Source organism: Pongo abelii, chromosome 6 (assembly GCF_028885655.2).
Source record: "Pongo abelii isolate AG06213 chromosome 6, NHGRI_mPonAbe1-v2.0_pri, whole genome shotgun sequence".
In the NCBI taxonomy this organism is placed as follows: domain Eukaryota; kingdom Metazoa; phylum Chordata; class Mammalia; order Primates; family Hominidae; genus Pongo; species Pongo abelii.
Genome location: NC_071991.2, coordinates 21,562,515 through 21,575,687, shown reverse-complemented (window position 1 = coordinate 21,575,687; position 13,173 = coordinate 21,562,515). Strand labels below are relative to the sequence as shown.

The following is a 13,173-nucleotide window of genomic DNA, read 5'->3' as shown; positions in this document are numbered from 1 at the left end:
TTACTAAAGCACATAATTCAAGTGGCTCAAGGTCAGAATTTCCACACAAAGATGATCCAAACACCACTGAGTTGCAGTGGAAAAGTACTAGCCTGAGAGTTGGGTTTTAGCTTGATTCAGAGGCTTTTCTTAGGTAAGTAATTTAACATCTCTTGGTCTGGATTTTCTCAGGTATAAAATGACAAGGTTGCACTATATTATCTCTAAGACCTTTCCTCAAATCAAAACTCTATGTTTCTATGTGATTATTCTCAACCTACCCCTTTGTAATGCATCCCTTCCAAAAACAGCTTGGTCTGTTTATAGATTTCTTGGCCTGTCTTGTGGAAGGTCTTGAGAAATTCTATGAACTCCTTAGACACTCTTAACCCATTTCAATGCTGGTTTGCCGGTTTATGGAAGGACTGGGAGCTTTTGCTTCCTGAATTTCTGCTGGGAAAATTAAACATAGTAAGTTTCATGACATAAAAGATCCATGCATGGAATTACTTTAAGCATCTTACCTAAGGTTATTTAAATTATGTTTCATCAAAGTTAAACTTGAATTTAAATCATTTTATGTTTGAATGGTTGGACAACTTTCCTTAAAGTAAACTAAATCTGCTTTACAAGTAGAAAGTATGGGTAGACAAAACTACATTATCTAAAAGATATTCCTACTGAAATAAAAGTTGTTCTATTAGTATTTTCTTTGCCAAAATCTATCATGCTTTGATCTATATATTCAATCATGAACACTGAAATGGCACCACTAGGCTTCTCAAAGACTGCTGGAGTTTATAAAACTAGTCAACAAATAGAATCACAATCAATAGAAGCACTGAAACGTTAGATGACTTATAAATGTTAGACAACCTTTCCAAATCCCATTTTACTTGACAAAAAGGCAAAGGTTAATGTGTTTATGTGGAGACTCACAATTATTTACTCACCATTTCGTTGGTGAGTCATACTGATCAAAGTGAAAGAACGCATCCAAAGTATTAATAGCATGATGAACACGACAAAGCACACAATGAAGAGACAAGGGAAACATGCACTACACTATCCCACTGGCTGGGCAGACAATTCTTTCCCCTCTTCAAATAAACACACTGAAAGGAAAATGGGACATTTACACAAGAGAGATAAGGATGTTGTAACAGGCAGTAAGTGCTTTCAGAAAGTATGAACTACCACGTGGTCTTTGACCACATTCTAAGCCTCCTGATTTTGAACTATGCTCTCTAATGTTTATAAGGAATTTAAGTTCCCCATATCCCAATGATTTCCTAAAAATAATTTTTTAAAAAGGTATGTTTTATTTGATTTGATTTTTTTTTTTTTTGAGACAGAGTACTGCTCTGTCGCTCAGGCCGGAGTGCAGTGGCAAGACCTCAGCTCACTGCAACCTCTCCCTCCTAGGTTCAAGCGATTCTCCTGGCTCAGTCTCCAACTAGCTGCAATTACATGCGAGTGTCACCACACCCAGCTAATTTTTGTATTTTTTTTTTTTTTTTTTTGAGACGGAGTCTCGCTCTGTCACCAGGCTAGAGTGCAGTGGTGTGATGTCGGCTCACTGCGACCTCCACCTCCTGGGTTCAAGCGATTCTCCTGCCTCAGCCTCCCAAGTAGCTGGGACTACAGGCGTGTGTCATCATGCCCAGCTATTTTTTCTATTTTTAGTAGAGATGGGGTTTCGCCATGTTGGTCAGGCTAGTCTCGAAGGCCTGACCTCAGGTGATCCGCGCGCCTCGGCCTCCCAAAATGCTGGGATTACAGGCGTGAGCCACCGCATCTGGCCAGAAACAGTATGTTTTAAAGATATTAACCTACCTATTCTACAGTTTCTTAATTTTTTTTTTTTTTTGAGACGGAGTCTCACTCTGTCGCACACGCTGGAGCGCAGTGGATCTCAGCTCACTGCAACATCTGCCTCCCAGGTTCAAATGATTCTCCTGCCTCAGTCTCTCAAGTAGCTAGGATTACAGGCATGACCCACCACGCCCAGCTAATTTTGTATTTTAGTAGAGACAGGGTTTCACCATGTTGACCAGGCTGGTCTCAAACTCCTAACCTCAGATGATCCTCCTATCTCAGCCTCCCAAAGTGCTGGAATTACAGGTACAAAACACTGCGTCTCGCTCTCAGAGTAATTCCTTATAATCTTTGATCTTCAGGACTTTCTTTTTTTTTCTTTTGAGACGGGGTTTCACTCTTGTTGCCTATGCTGGAGTGCAATGGCGCGATCTTGGTTAACAACCTCCACCTCCCGGGATCAAGCGATTCTCCTGCCTCAGCCTCCCGAGTAGGTGGGACTACAGGCATGTGCCACCACGCCTGGCTAATTGTGTATATTTAATAGAGAAGGGGTTTCTCCATGTTGGTCAGGCTGGTCTTGAACTCCCGACCTCCGGTGATCTGCCCGCCTTGGCCTCCTAAAGTGCTGGGATTACAGGTGTGAGTTACTGTGCTTGGCCTAACATTTCTATTTCTCCAAAATTTTCTATTAATAAAATCTTACATGTACCAAATGAAATATGTACATTTTAGCATTACTGGTAATAGCAAAAGACTGGAAATAACTGGCCATCACTGAGGGACTAAATAAATTATCCTTTAATCCATAAAATAAAATGCCATAGGGTTTTAAAATTAAAAAGTATGCTTCTTGTGTACTGATATGGAAAGAGCTCATAAATGTATTAGAAGCAAAAACATAAATTAGCAACATAGTGATATGCTTTCTCTACAAAAAGTAAAAACATTAGCCAGGCATGGTAGTGTGTACCTATAGTGCCAGCTATTTGGACGGGCTGAGGCAGAAGGATCCCTTGAGCCCAGGATTTTGACCGCACTCCAGCCTGGGTGACAGAGTGAGACCTGGTCTCAAAAAAAAAAAAAAGTAAGGTATGTACACTGTGCTATGTTTTATATAAAACAGGGGGTAGTGGGGTAAGAACACACGTGTTTCTAAATTAGAATAAAAGCACAGAAAGAGGATACACAAGAAACTAATAACAAAAGTTCTGTGAAAGTAGGGGAACAACAGGCTGGGCGCAGTGGCTCACGCCTGTAATTCCAGCACTCTGGGAGGCCGAGGTGGGCGGACCACGAGGTCAGGAGATCAAGACCATCCTGGCTAACACGGTGAAACCCCGTCTCTACTAAACATACAAAAAATTAGCTGGGTGTGGTGGCGGGCGCCTGTGGTCCCAGCTGCTCGGGAGGCTGAGGCAGAAGAATGGCATGAACCCGGGAGGCGGAGCTTGCAGTGAGCCGAGATCGCGCCACTGCACTCCAGCCTGGGTGACAGAGACAGACTCCGTCTCGAAAAAAAAGAAAGTAGGGGAACAATAGCAGTGGTACTTAGGAACTAGAGGGGCGAGAGACAAAGTAAAAAGGAAACTTCTCACCATACCTGTTACGTTTGGGTCATTTGGATATACTACCTATTTTTTTAAGCACATAAATAAATCAGGTACAATCTAATTCAAAACAAAAAGGGCAACATCTTTTCTAAAATATTTTTTATGTAAATAAAAAACCAAAGACTGTGCTGACATCTGTATGATTAGGAAAAAAATCTTTATCAAAAATCCTTCTCTGTCTCATAATTCCGCTTCTAGTCATGACGGAATACTCTGATGGCATCAGGTTTACCCTACTATCTTAACAATTGCAACGTCAAATATATGAACGAAAGGTTTTCAGACATTGGACGGCAGGTAAACAGCAGATTAACTCCTGAAAGACGGGAAACAAACACAATCTGTCCTACAGTGTCCCAGCTCACTGCTGGGAGAGTTTTAAAGTCTTGGCACAAGGAGAGGCCACTCAAACAGAGCCTAGCTGACTTGCTGAATTGAGCAGATAGCATTTGGAGTTCAGGGAGGCCAATGTGAGCAGAATTTGCATGGCAAAATATCATGCAAACGCTACGGAGGGGAGAGGGCTACACAGAAAAAGCTCCAGGTATCTGCAGAGGGTTCCCTTGAGTGTGGCTGAGTACTACACATGCGTATGAGGAAACTACCCAAGATGAGAGAAAGAACCACCAAGTAACATGTAGAACCACAGCACAAAGGACGGGAGGAAGAAATATAAGAATCCTGTTTTAAGATTCTTATATGTAAAGTCATATAATACTATCGTTAAAAAAATATTTTTCTGTAAAGTGGTATAAATATTATTTGAAGGTAAGTAAGTTAAAGATGTATTCTGTAAAGCCCAGAACAACCAGTAACAAAAACCAAACAAAACCAAACAAAACAAAACAGAACAAAGAGGGGTAGCTAACAAGCTGATAGTGGAGATAAAGGTGTGGTCATAAAGAAAGCAAGAAAAGAGGAGAAAAGGAACTAAGACGAGATGAGATAAACACAAAGGGCAAGATGACAGGGGTAAAACTTCCCTTATCAAAAATCACATTAAATGTAAGTGCTATAAACAGTCTGATTAAATGTCAGAGATTATCAGATTAGATTAAAAAACAAGACCTCGCTTCATGTTGTCTGTAAGAAATTTACTTTAAATATAAAGATACAAATATGTTAAAAACTAATGAAAGGAAGAGGATACTCTGAAACAATGAAATAGAGCTTAAGTGGTTATACCAATGTTAGACAAAGTAAACTTAAGAACATGGACCATATTATCAAGAACACAGAGAGGTATCTCATCATAAAAAAGGGGTTAATTCTTCAAGAAAACACAGCAATCCTAAATTTGTATATACTAATAACACTGTTTCGAAACACATAAAACAAAATTTGATAGAACTGAAAGGAGAAACAAATTCACAATGATATTTGGAGATTTCAATACTCCTCGCTTAGTAATTGACACAGAGGTATTTTTAAAAAGTCAGTAAAGACAAAAAACTTGAATGATGTTCTCAACCAACCTGACCTACCTGACACTGATAGAACACTCAACCCAATAAAAACATAATACATATTCCATCTGACAAAATAATAATGGTAGTATAAACTTACATACAGGTAATGTCTATTATGTACTAGGTACTTTTACAATGCTATTTTGTATAATCCTCACAAGTCCATCAGGTAATACACTTATGATATTTACAAATGAGGAAGCTGAGGCTTGAATATGTTGAGTAACTTGAATAATGTTGCAGTCACTTATAAAGACTGGAATTTGAACCCAGGTCTGTGCGCTTAAATCCAAAGCCTGAGCTGTTGACTATGCTACAACTACCTCAGTAAGCCAAAGAGAGGACTGAAGACTCTTTAGAATAACACCAATCCCTCTTACTTTGGAGGTCTGTACACCAGTCAGAGACAGGAAAACCCTACTCATTTCCTTTAATGCTTTGCTTACAACATGCTTCCCTCCCACACATACTTTTCCAAAGAGACACTTTTGCTTAAAAAAGAAAAAAAAATCTCCTTTTAAAATGTAAATGAAGATTAATTCTATTAACTACTTATGATCATACAAGTTACTAAAATCAACACTTTGCTGTTTTTCTCTAAGCTTCCTAAAAGTCAACCCCTACTAAGAGGCCAGAAGTTTGGATTAGAGAGGAGAAAGTGAGAGACAGTTGAGGTGTTCGGTACGCAGGGAGGAGGTGAGTTATGTCTGAACAGCCAATAGGGATTCAGTGTGTAAGGTGAAAGAAGTGAAGAAGAAGGAAATATGGAAAAGAACAACCTCACGCACATTACAGTTTATAGTTTTGGCTAGGGCTCAAATGGCAAGTGCTTGCTCTTCAACTTAGTCACCTTGCGTTGTTTTTTTCTTCTTTTTTTTTTTTTAATCAGGGTCTCGCTCTGTCATCCAGGCTGGAGTACAGTGGCACGATCACAGCTCACTGCAGCCTCAACCTCCCAGGCTCAAATGATCCTCCGACCTCAGCCTCCAGAGTAGATGTGGCTACAGGCACTAGCCCGGCTAATTGTTATTATTATTTTTAAGAGATGGGATCTCACGATGTTACCCAGGCTGGTCTTGAACTCTTGGGATCAAGCAATCCTCCTGCCTCAGTCTCCAAAATGCTGGGATTACAAGCATGAGCCACTGGACCAAGCTGCACTTTATGTTTTTAATACAGAAACAAAGCTTGTATTTCAGGAATAGCAAGTAGACCATGATTATCAAGCCTTCAATTGCCCAATCTTTTTTTTTTTTTTTTTTTTTTTTGAGGCGTCTCACACTCTGCAGCCCAGGCGAGAGTACACTGGCGCATTCTCGGCTCACTGCAACCTCTGCCTTCCAGGTTCAAGTGATACTCCTGCCTCAGCCTCCCGAGTAGTTGGGATTACAGGCATGGGCCATCATGCCCGGCCAATTTTTGTATTTTCAATAGAGACAGGGTTTTGCCATGTTGGCCAGGCTGGTCTCCAACTCCTGGACTCAAGTGATCTGCCCGTCTCGGCCTCCCAAAGTGTTGGGATTACGGGCGTGAGCCTCTGTACCTGGCCTGTCTCCATGCTTCTTCCACAGCCTGCAGAACTGTGAGCCAAATGAACTTCTTTCCTTTATAAGTGACCCAGCCTCAGGTATTCTCCTGTAGCAATGCAAAGGGATTAAGCCATTGTTTTATGTACCTTACAGGATAGTTACCAAATTCAGGAAAATTTACACTGATACAATACTTTTACTCAATTGAAAATCCTTATTCCAAGTTTCTCAATTGTTCACAATGAGCAGTTCACAATTTTCCCAGCCTTTGTTTCTCTCGGCATGACACTTCTGAAGAACACAGGCCAGGTATCTTGCTGAATGCCATTTAGATTGGGTGTCCTCATGACTGGATTCAGGTTGTTACAAATTTTCGGCTTAAATATTTCATAAATGATGTTGTGTTCTCAAAGTGTCATGTCTGGAAGCACACATGACATCTATCCTTGCCTCCTACATCCCCATTTTATAGTTACCATTTCTCCATTTATAATTAATAAATAATCTGGCTGGGCATGGTGGCTCACACCTGTAATCCCAGCACTTTGAGGCTGCAGTGGTGGGATCACTTGAGGCCAGGAGTTCAAGACCAGTCTGGGCAACATAGCGAGACCCACCTCCCGTCTCCACAAAAAAAAGGAAAAAAAGAAAAATAAATAAATACATAAATAATTCATAGGCAGTGAATTTGAGATCATGCTCATAACTTGTTTCCTGGGAAACTCCCTCCCCCCTCATCCCAGATTTAGCACCCAGATAAACTTTACCTGAATCAATTTTTACTACGAACATGACTGTAACCTCTCATTTATGTATTTCTCTATTTTATTTTTTTATTTTTTTTTATTTTTGAGACGGAGTCTTGCTCATTACCCCGGCTGGAGTGCAATGGCATGATCTTGGCTCACCACAACCTCCGCCTCCCGGGTTGAAACGAGTCTCCTGCCTCAGACTCCCAGTAGCTGGGATTGCAGGCATCTGCCACCACACCTGGCTAATTTTGTATTTTTTTTTTAGTAGAGACAGGTTTCTCCATGTTGGTCAGGCTGGTCTCGAACTCCCAACCTAAGGTGATCCCGGCCACCTCGGCCTCCCAAAGTACTGGGATTACAGCGTGAGCCCCTGTGCCAGCCGTATTTCTCTATTTTACTAGTTAAATTAACACACGGATTATGATTTTGTTCAGTTATACTTCATTTATTGTCCTTATTTATTGATTTATTCACTTTATTTTTTTTTAAGACGGAGTCTCGCTTGTTGCCCAGGCTGGAGTGCAGTGGCACGATCTCAGCTCACTGCAATCTCCACCCCCTGGGTTCAAGCGATTCTCCCGACTCTGCTTCCCAAGTAGCTGGGATTACAGGCACACACCTCCACACCTAATTGGTATTTTTAGTAGAGATAGGGTTGCGCCATGTTGGCCGGGCTGGTCTCGAACTCCCGACCTTAGGTGATCTGCCCACCTCGGCTTCCCAAAGTGCTGGGATGACAGGTGTGAGCCACCATGCCCAGCCTTATTGTCCTTGTTTATTTTGACACTCAAATTATCCCAGACTTAGCCAGTGGAAACCCCTCCAAGCTGGCTTCTAGATCTTCTGAAATGTAACCAAAATATTGAAGGGGCCTTTTTTCCCCTGCCCCAGCCCCAGAATCAGTCATTTCTCTAAGAAGCCCTGGCTCACTTTAATGAATAATACTATTTAGAATCTAAGGTCTGGGAGGTATCGGCATTTTAACTCTAAAAAAGAAAAGATATGCTTTGGAGGATCACTGTCTTCAGATCCGTTTGTGAAAGAGGTACACAAGATTCTACGTGGGATGACAAGATTACAGGAGCTCTGAAAGAAAAGGGCACTTTGGAATGTATAAGCAAGTATCTCAGCTTGGCCAACCACTATGACTTCCTCTATACAGATCACTCACCCTGACTGTGGAGATTAAAACACTTTAACTGAGTCTTTACAGTCAAGACATTCCATCTACTTTCTCTGAAAGTGAATCCAACTCTAAAAAAAAGTGAAAATATTCTTAAAATTCCTTAGAAGGTTATTTGTATTTTGTCTGCTACCAAGCTGCTATGTATGGCGTAAAAGCTTTCCTTTATGCTACTAACAGAAACAAGTAAAATACCAAGAGCAAGGGCATCACGGACTAAAGAAGATCAAGATTACAGAATCCAAAAAGTCTGTTTCTAGTCTAGACCCAATACATTAAAACTGCACTTAGGCTAACCTTATCCAAACACAATGGCCAAACAAGTAATCAGTGTGAAATGCAAAATTTACCTGGCTAAGTTATATTAAGTGATCTGTGAAACAAAGACATAATGGAATCTTCTCTTCTAACATAAATTTTCAAATACTTTAAGGTCTTTATCCCCAAAGCTTTCTACTGACAAAAAGCAACTAAAGAACAAAAAATAGAAAGTACAAATCTACCATTCAAAAAGATGGGGGGTGGGGGGAAACAAGAACAAAGGTAAAAACCATTCTGCATACATATTTTTAAAATAAAAGTCACTTCGATTGTTTCTTTTTTTAATTAATTAATTTTTTAGAGATGGTATCTCATTCTGCTGCCCAGGCTGGAATACAGCGGCACAATCACAGCTCACTGCAGCCACTAACTCCTGGGCTCATGTAATCCTCCTACCTTAGACTTCCAAGTAGTTGGGATTATAGGTAGGTACAAGCCACTGCACCCAACTCCAGAATTGTTTCTTTTTAAAGTACAGACTCTGCACTAAACCGTAAATTTTCTTTCCACGCACACTCTACAGAGTATCATGCACACTCTACAGAGGCTTTTTGGACGCAGGTTTTTAAAACCACCAAGGAGAGTCAGCAAATATAAACGACAATTATGTACTTAAGTAACAGAAACTTAATTATATATATATGTATATTTACTATTTATTATACACATTAAATAACCTGGGTTTCTGAAGTATACACATTGAATAAAGGAATATAATGGAAAAATATTGACCCAGGAGTTAGGAAACCTGAGTTCTCATGCACAAACTCATTGTGCAACCTTGGGTAAATTAGTTAACCTTTATGGACTTTCATACTGTCATCTGCAAAATGAGGCTATTAGAGCTGATAATTTGATAATTTTTTTTACTATTTCATCTGTTATCATAAATACTTACCATTTCACTACATATCATCAAGAAACAGACTTTAAACTAAATAGGAATGAAGGATCTTAATAATAAATGGCCTTGAGCTCCCTGCAAGATTATTCTATCAGAAGAATAACTTGAATTTTAAAAAAGCTAACTCTTACTGGAGATCTACTGTGTGTGTCGGGCACTGTGCTAAGCTCTTTACATATGTCAACTAATTGAATACTCATCAAATTTCTCTGATAGATATTACTGTCCCTCAGTGTGGGCAAGACTTGGAGTGGTTAGTCCGCCCAGGGTCACAAAGCTGGTAAATGACAAAGCTAGGACTCAAATCAAGAGTGACTCCAAAGTCACCTTACTAACCACCTGAAAATTTCACCTCCTGGCAAAATCATGAGCTGAATACATTCTTATTTAATCTCTGGCAGGTGCTAATTTTTTTCCCCTTTTTAGTAGAGACAAAATAGCTAAAACTGGCAGCCAACCAAGAAACAGCTTCAAATTAATCACGTAATCATGCCACTGTGCCCGGATAATTTTTGTATTTTTTTGTAGACATGGGATTTCACCATGTTGCCCAGGCTGGTCTCAAACTCCCGAGCTCAGGTGATCCATCCATCCTGGCCTCCCAAAGTGCTGAGATTATAGGCATGAGCCACTGCACCTGGTATCCATGTCTTAAAGAGAACTGTGTTTTTGGTAAGCAATATTTCCTTTTATTTCCTTATAATAAAACAAAAGGAAACAGCAAAAGTCACAAAACCTAGAAGACTGGCAAGGGTCTTAAGGGGTAACACTGTCTTATTATTCATTCCCCTGCCTCCAGGGGAGACCTCATTACAATTACCCCAGGGTAGGAACTGGGGAGCAAGAGAGGGGGCTCCCAGAGAACAGGTCTTCTGACAGCATCAGTGTTGGTTCCCAGTCTCCCTCATTATTTCACATTAACTGTATAACTCTGAGTAACATCATAAATTTTCAGACACCGAGGCCTAACAACAGAGATTCTTTCTTTCTTTATGTTGGGCCATTTCAACTGGCTTGTCTGCTCAATTGTAGAACAACCGCGACTTACGTGACAATCTTCTTGCTGGTCATATGGCATTTTAAGAAGCCGGATGAATATGATCACCTACATACAAATCCATGCACTGGAAAATAGCTACTATGGCTCACTTTCATCCCTCCAGGAGCCCAATGTGGGCCTTTTCCTATATGTTCTCAAGACACAAGCTGTCTCTCAAATAAGCTCTCGGGCAGAAAATCTCTCTCTCAGATGACTTTCAAGCTTAGAAATCACCATTTCTGACAAGCTATGAACAGTGAGGGTATTATACCACAGAACAAACCAGGATCCACAAAAAAAGGCACAAAAAACAAAACATCCCAAGAGACAGTCACTTGCATAGGGATGAATTTCATAAACAAAACTATCTATTTCAATTCTCTTTATTCCTCCTATAGAGTAAACAAATTTCTCTGAAACACAATGTCTTTCAACTAAAGAGAGTATTGGTTTCATATACTGTCTGACCCTCAAACCCAATTTCAGTCTCAAATCTGAGCTGATGTTCTCAAAAAGTTGACAGAAATTACAAAGCTGAGCCTATGAGCACTGGGGATCTACTCTGTGTCTCACTCAGGCAGAGAAGAAAAAAAAGAGTATCAGAACATTACCCTTCTTTGATCCGACCCTAGAAGACGCACTGAAGATTTCTTCACTGTGGTAACCTTGCGGGTCTTCTCGTTGGTTTTTCTTCAAACTTGGAGAATGTGAGGGATTGGGCCCCTTGGCTGCTCTGACTGCTGGCAAAGGCCTCTTCTTCTTCCCGCTGGAGTCTGTAATTCAAGAGAGGATTAGAACGATCTAGATATTCTCCAAGATTTCTCTGTATCTGAAGGTTATTACTCCATTAATTCAGGAGGATCTAAAGATTTTAGAACTAGAGACTAAATACGCCAAATCAGTCTGAGGTCTCACATAGCTACAGGATGGACGGCTCTTCATGCACTGAGGATTTCAAATGGCATCTTCTCATGCTCATTCAGCAACTGCTCTAGGGTTACATGAAAGAAATCAAGTCTAGTCCTTTTCCCCAACAAGCTCAGTGAAATAAATAAAGTCTAGTCCTTTTCCCTAACAAGCTCAAGGTTGGAACAAACAAAAAGCTAAGTAAACAACTGCTATATAATGGGACAGCTGCTACATCAGAGAGTAAAAATTGCGTGCTGTGAGAACACAGGAAAGAACAACGCAATCTGCTGGAGGAGTCTGATGAGGCTTTACAACGGTGATGTTTGGGGTGAGTCTTAAAGGACAAATAGGATCCTTTTTTTGTTTCTGTTTTTTTGTTTGTTTGTTTTTTGAGACAGAGTGTCACTCCATCACCCAGCCTGGAGTGTAATGGCACGATCGCAGCTCACTACAACCTCTGCCTCCCAAGTTCAAGCAATTCTCATCCCTCAGCCTCCCAAGTTATTGAGACTACAGGCACAAACCACCACGCCTGACTGATAAGGACGATTAGGATTCTAAGTGAAAGGATATTCCAGGAAGAAGGAACTACAAATGTGCAAGCCTGTGGTTTGCTTCACAACAAGCTGAATGTAGCCAGAGCACTGGGGGTGTGATGAACTGTGATGCTGGCTACACAGGAAGGCACCAGAGGGTAAGGAATCTTGATTGCTAAGCCCACTGCTAAGCCTATTCTGGATTTCATCATGTGGTGGGGAAGCAAGAAAGACTGCAAATCCAAGAAGTTATTGTTGTCAGATCTGTGCTTTAGAAAGATCATGCAGGTAGCTATGTGAACAACTTGAAGGATAGAGAAACTAGAGACACGGACAGGAATTACACGTATATTATAAAGGTTTAAGTAAAAGAAAATAAATACCTGGAAAAGAAGAGGAGCAAAGATAAAATGCAAAAGACTTTTCTGAGTTGCAACAAACAGAACTTGGTCAAATTGTAGGTGCCAAGGGAGGTTAAAGAGAAATCAAGAGTGAAACCAAGGCTTTTTAGCTAACTTGGTAAACAATGATGCCATTAATTGACTCAGGAGAAGGGTTAGGAGGAAAACGTTCAGAATGGGGAGAATAATGAATAAAAGCAATAAATTTGGCTTTGGATTAGCTGCATGTGAACCATCTGTAATAAATCCCAAACACAGGCCGGGTGCGGTGGCTCACGCCTGTAATCCCAGCACACTGGGAGGCCAAGGCGGCCAAATCACTTGAACTCAGGACTTTGAGACCCGCCTGGGCAACACGGTGAAACCCTGTCTCTACATAAAATACAAAATTTAGCTGGGCGTGGTGGCATGCTCCTGTAGTCCTAGCTACTTGGGAGGCTGAAGCAGGAGGATCACTTGAGCCCAGGATGCAGAGGATGCAGTGAGTTGAGAATGCACCACTGTACTCCAGCCGGGGTGACAGAGCAAGACCCTGTCTCAAAACAAAACAAAAAACTCAAGCACTATCTATAAGACAGTGGTTCTCCAAGCGTGATTCCCCAGACAGCAGCAGCACCATCACCAGGCAACTTGTTACAAATGCAAATTCTCTAGGCTTACTCCCAAACTACTAAAATCAGAGACTCTGAGGGTAAGGTCCAGCAATCACTGCTTTTACAA

General features: G+C 40.8%; 1 long non-coding RNA gene across 1 annotated transcript; it reads right to left on the bottom strand.

The window, feature by feature from the left end:
- Window positions 1-1,475: 1,475 nt before the first annotated feature.
- Window positions 1,476-11,516, bottom strand: LOC129060618 (uncharacterized). The gene is made up of 2 exons (XR_008527438.1): window positions 11,219-11,516; window positions 1,476-6,514 (listed from the first exon to the last, which is right to left on the bottom strand). It is a non-coding gene; the product is annotated as an uncharacterized LOC129060618 (long non-coding RNA).
- Between the last annotated feature and the right edge of the window lie 1,657 nt (window positions 11,517-13,173).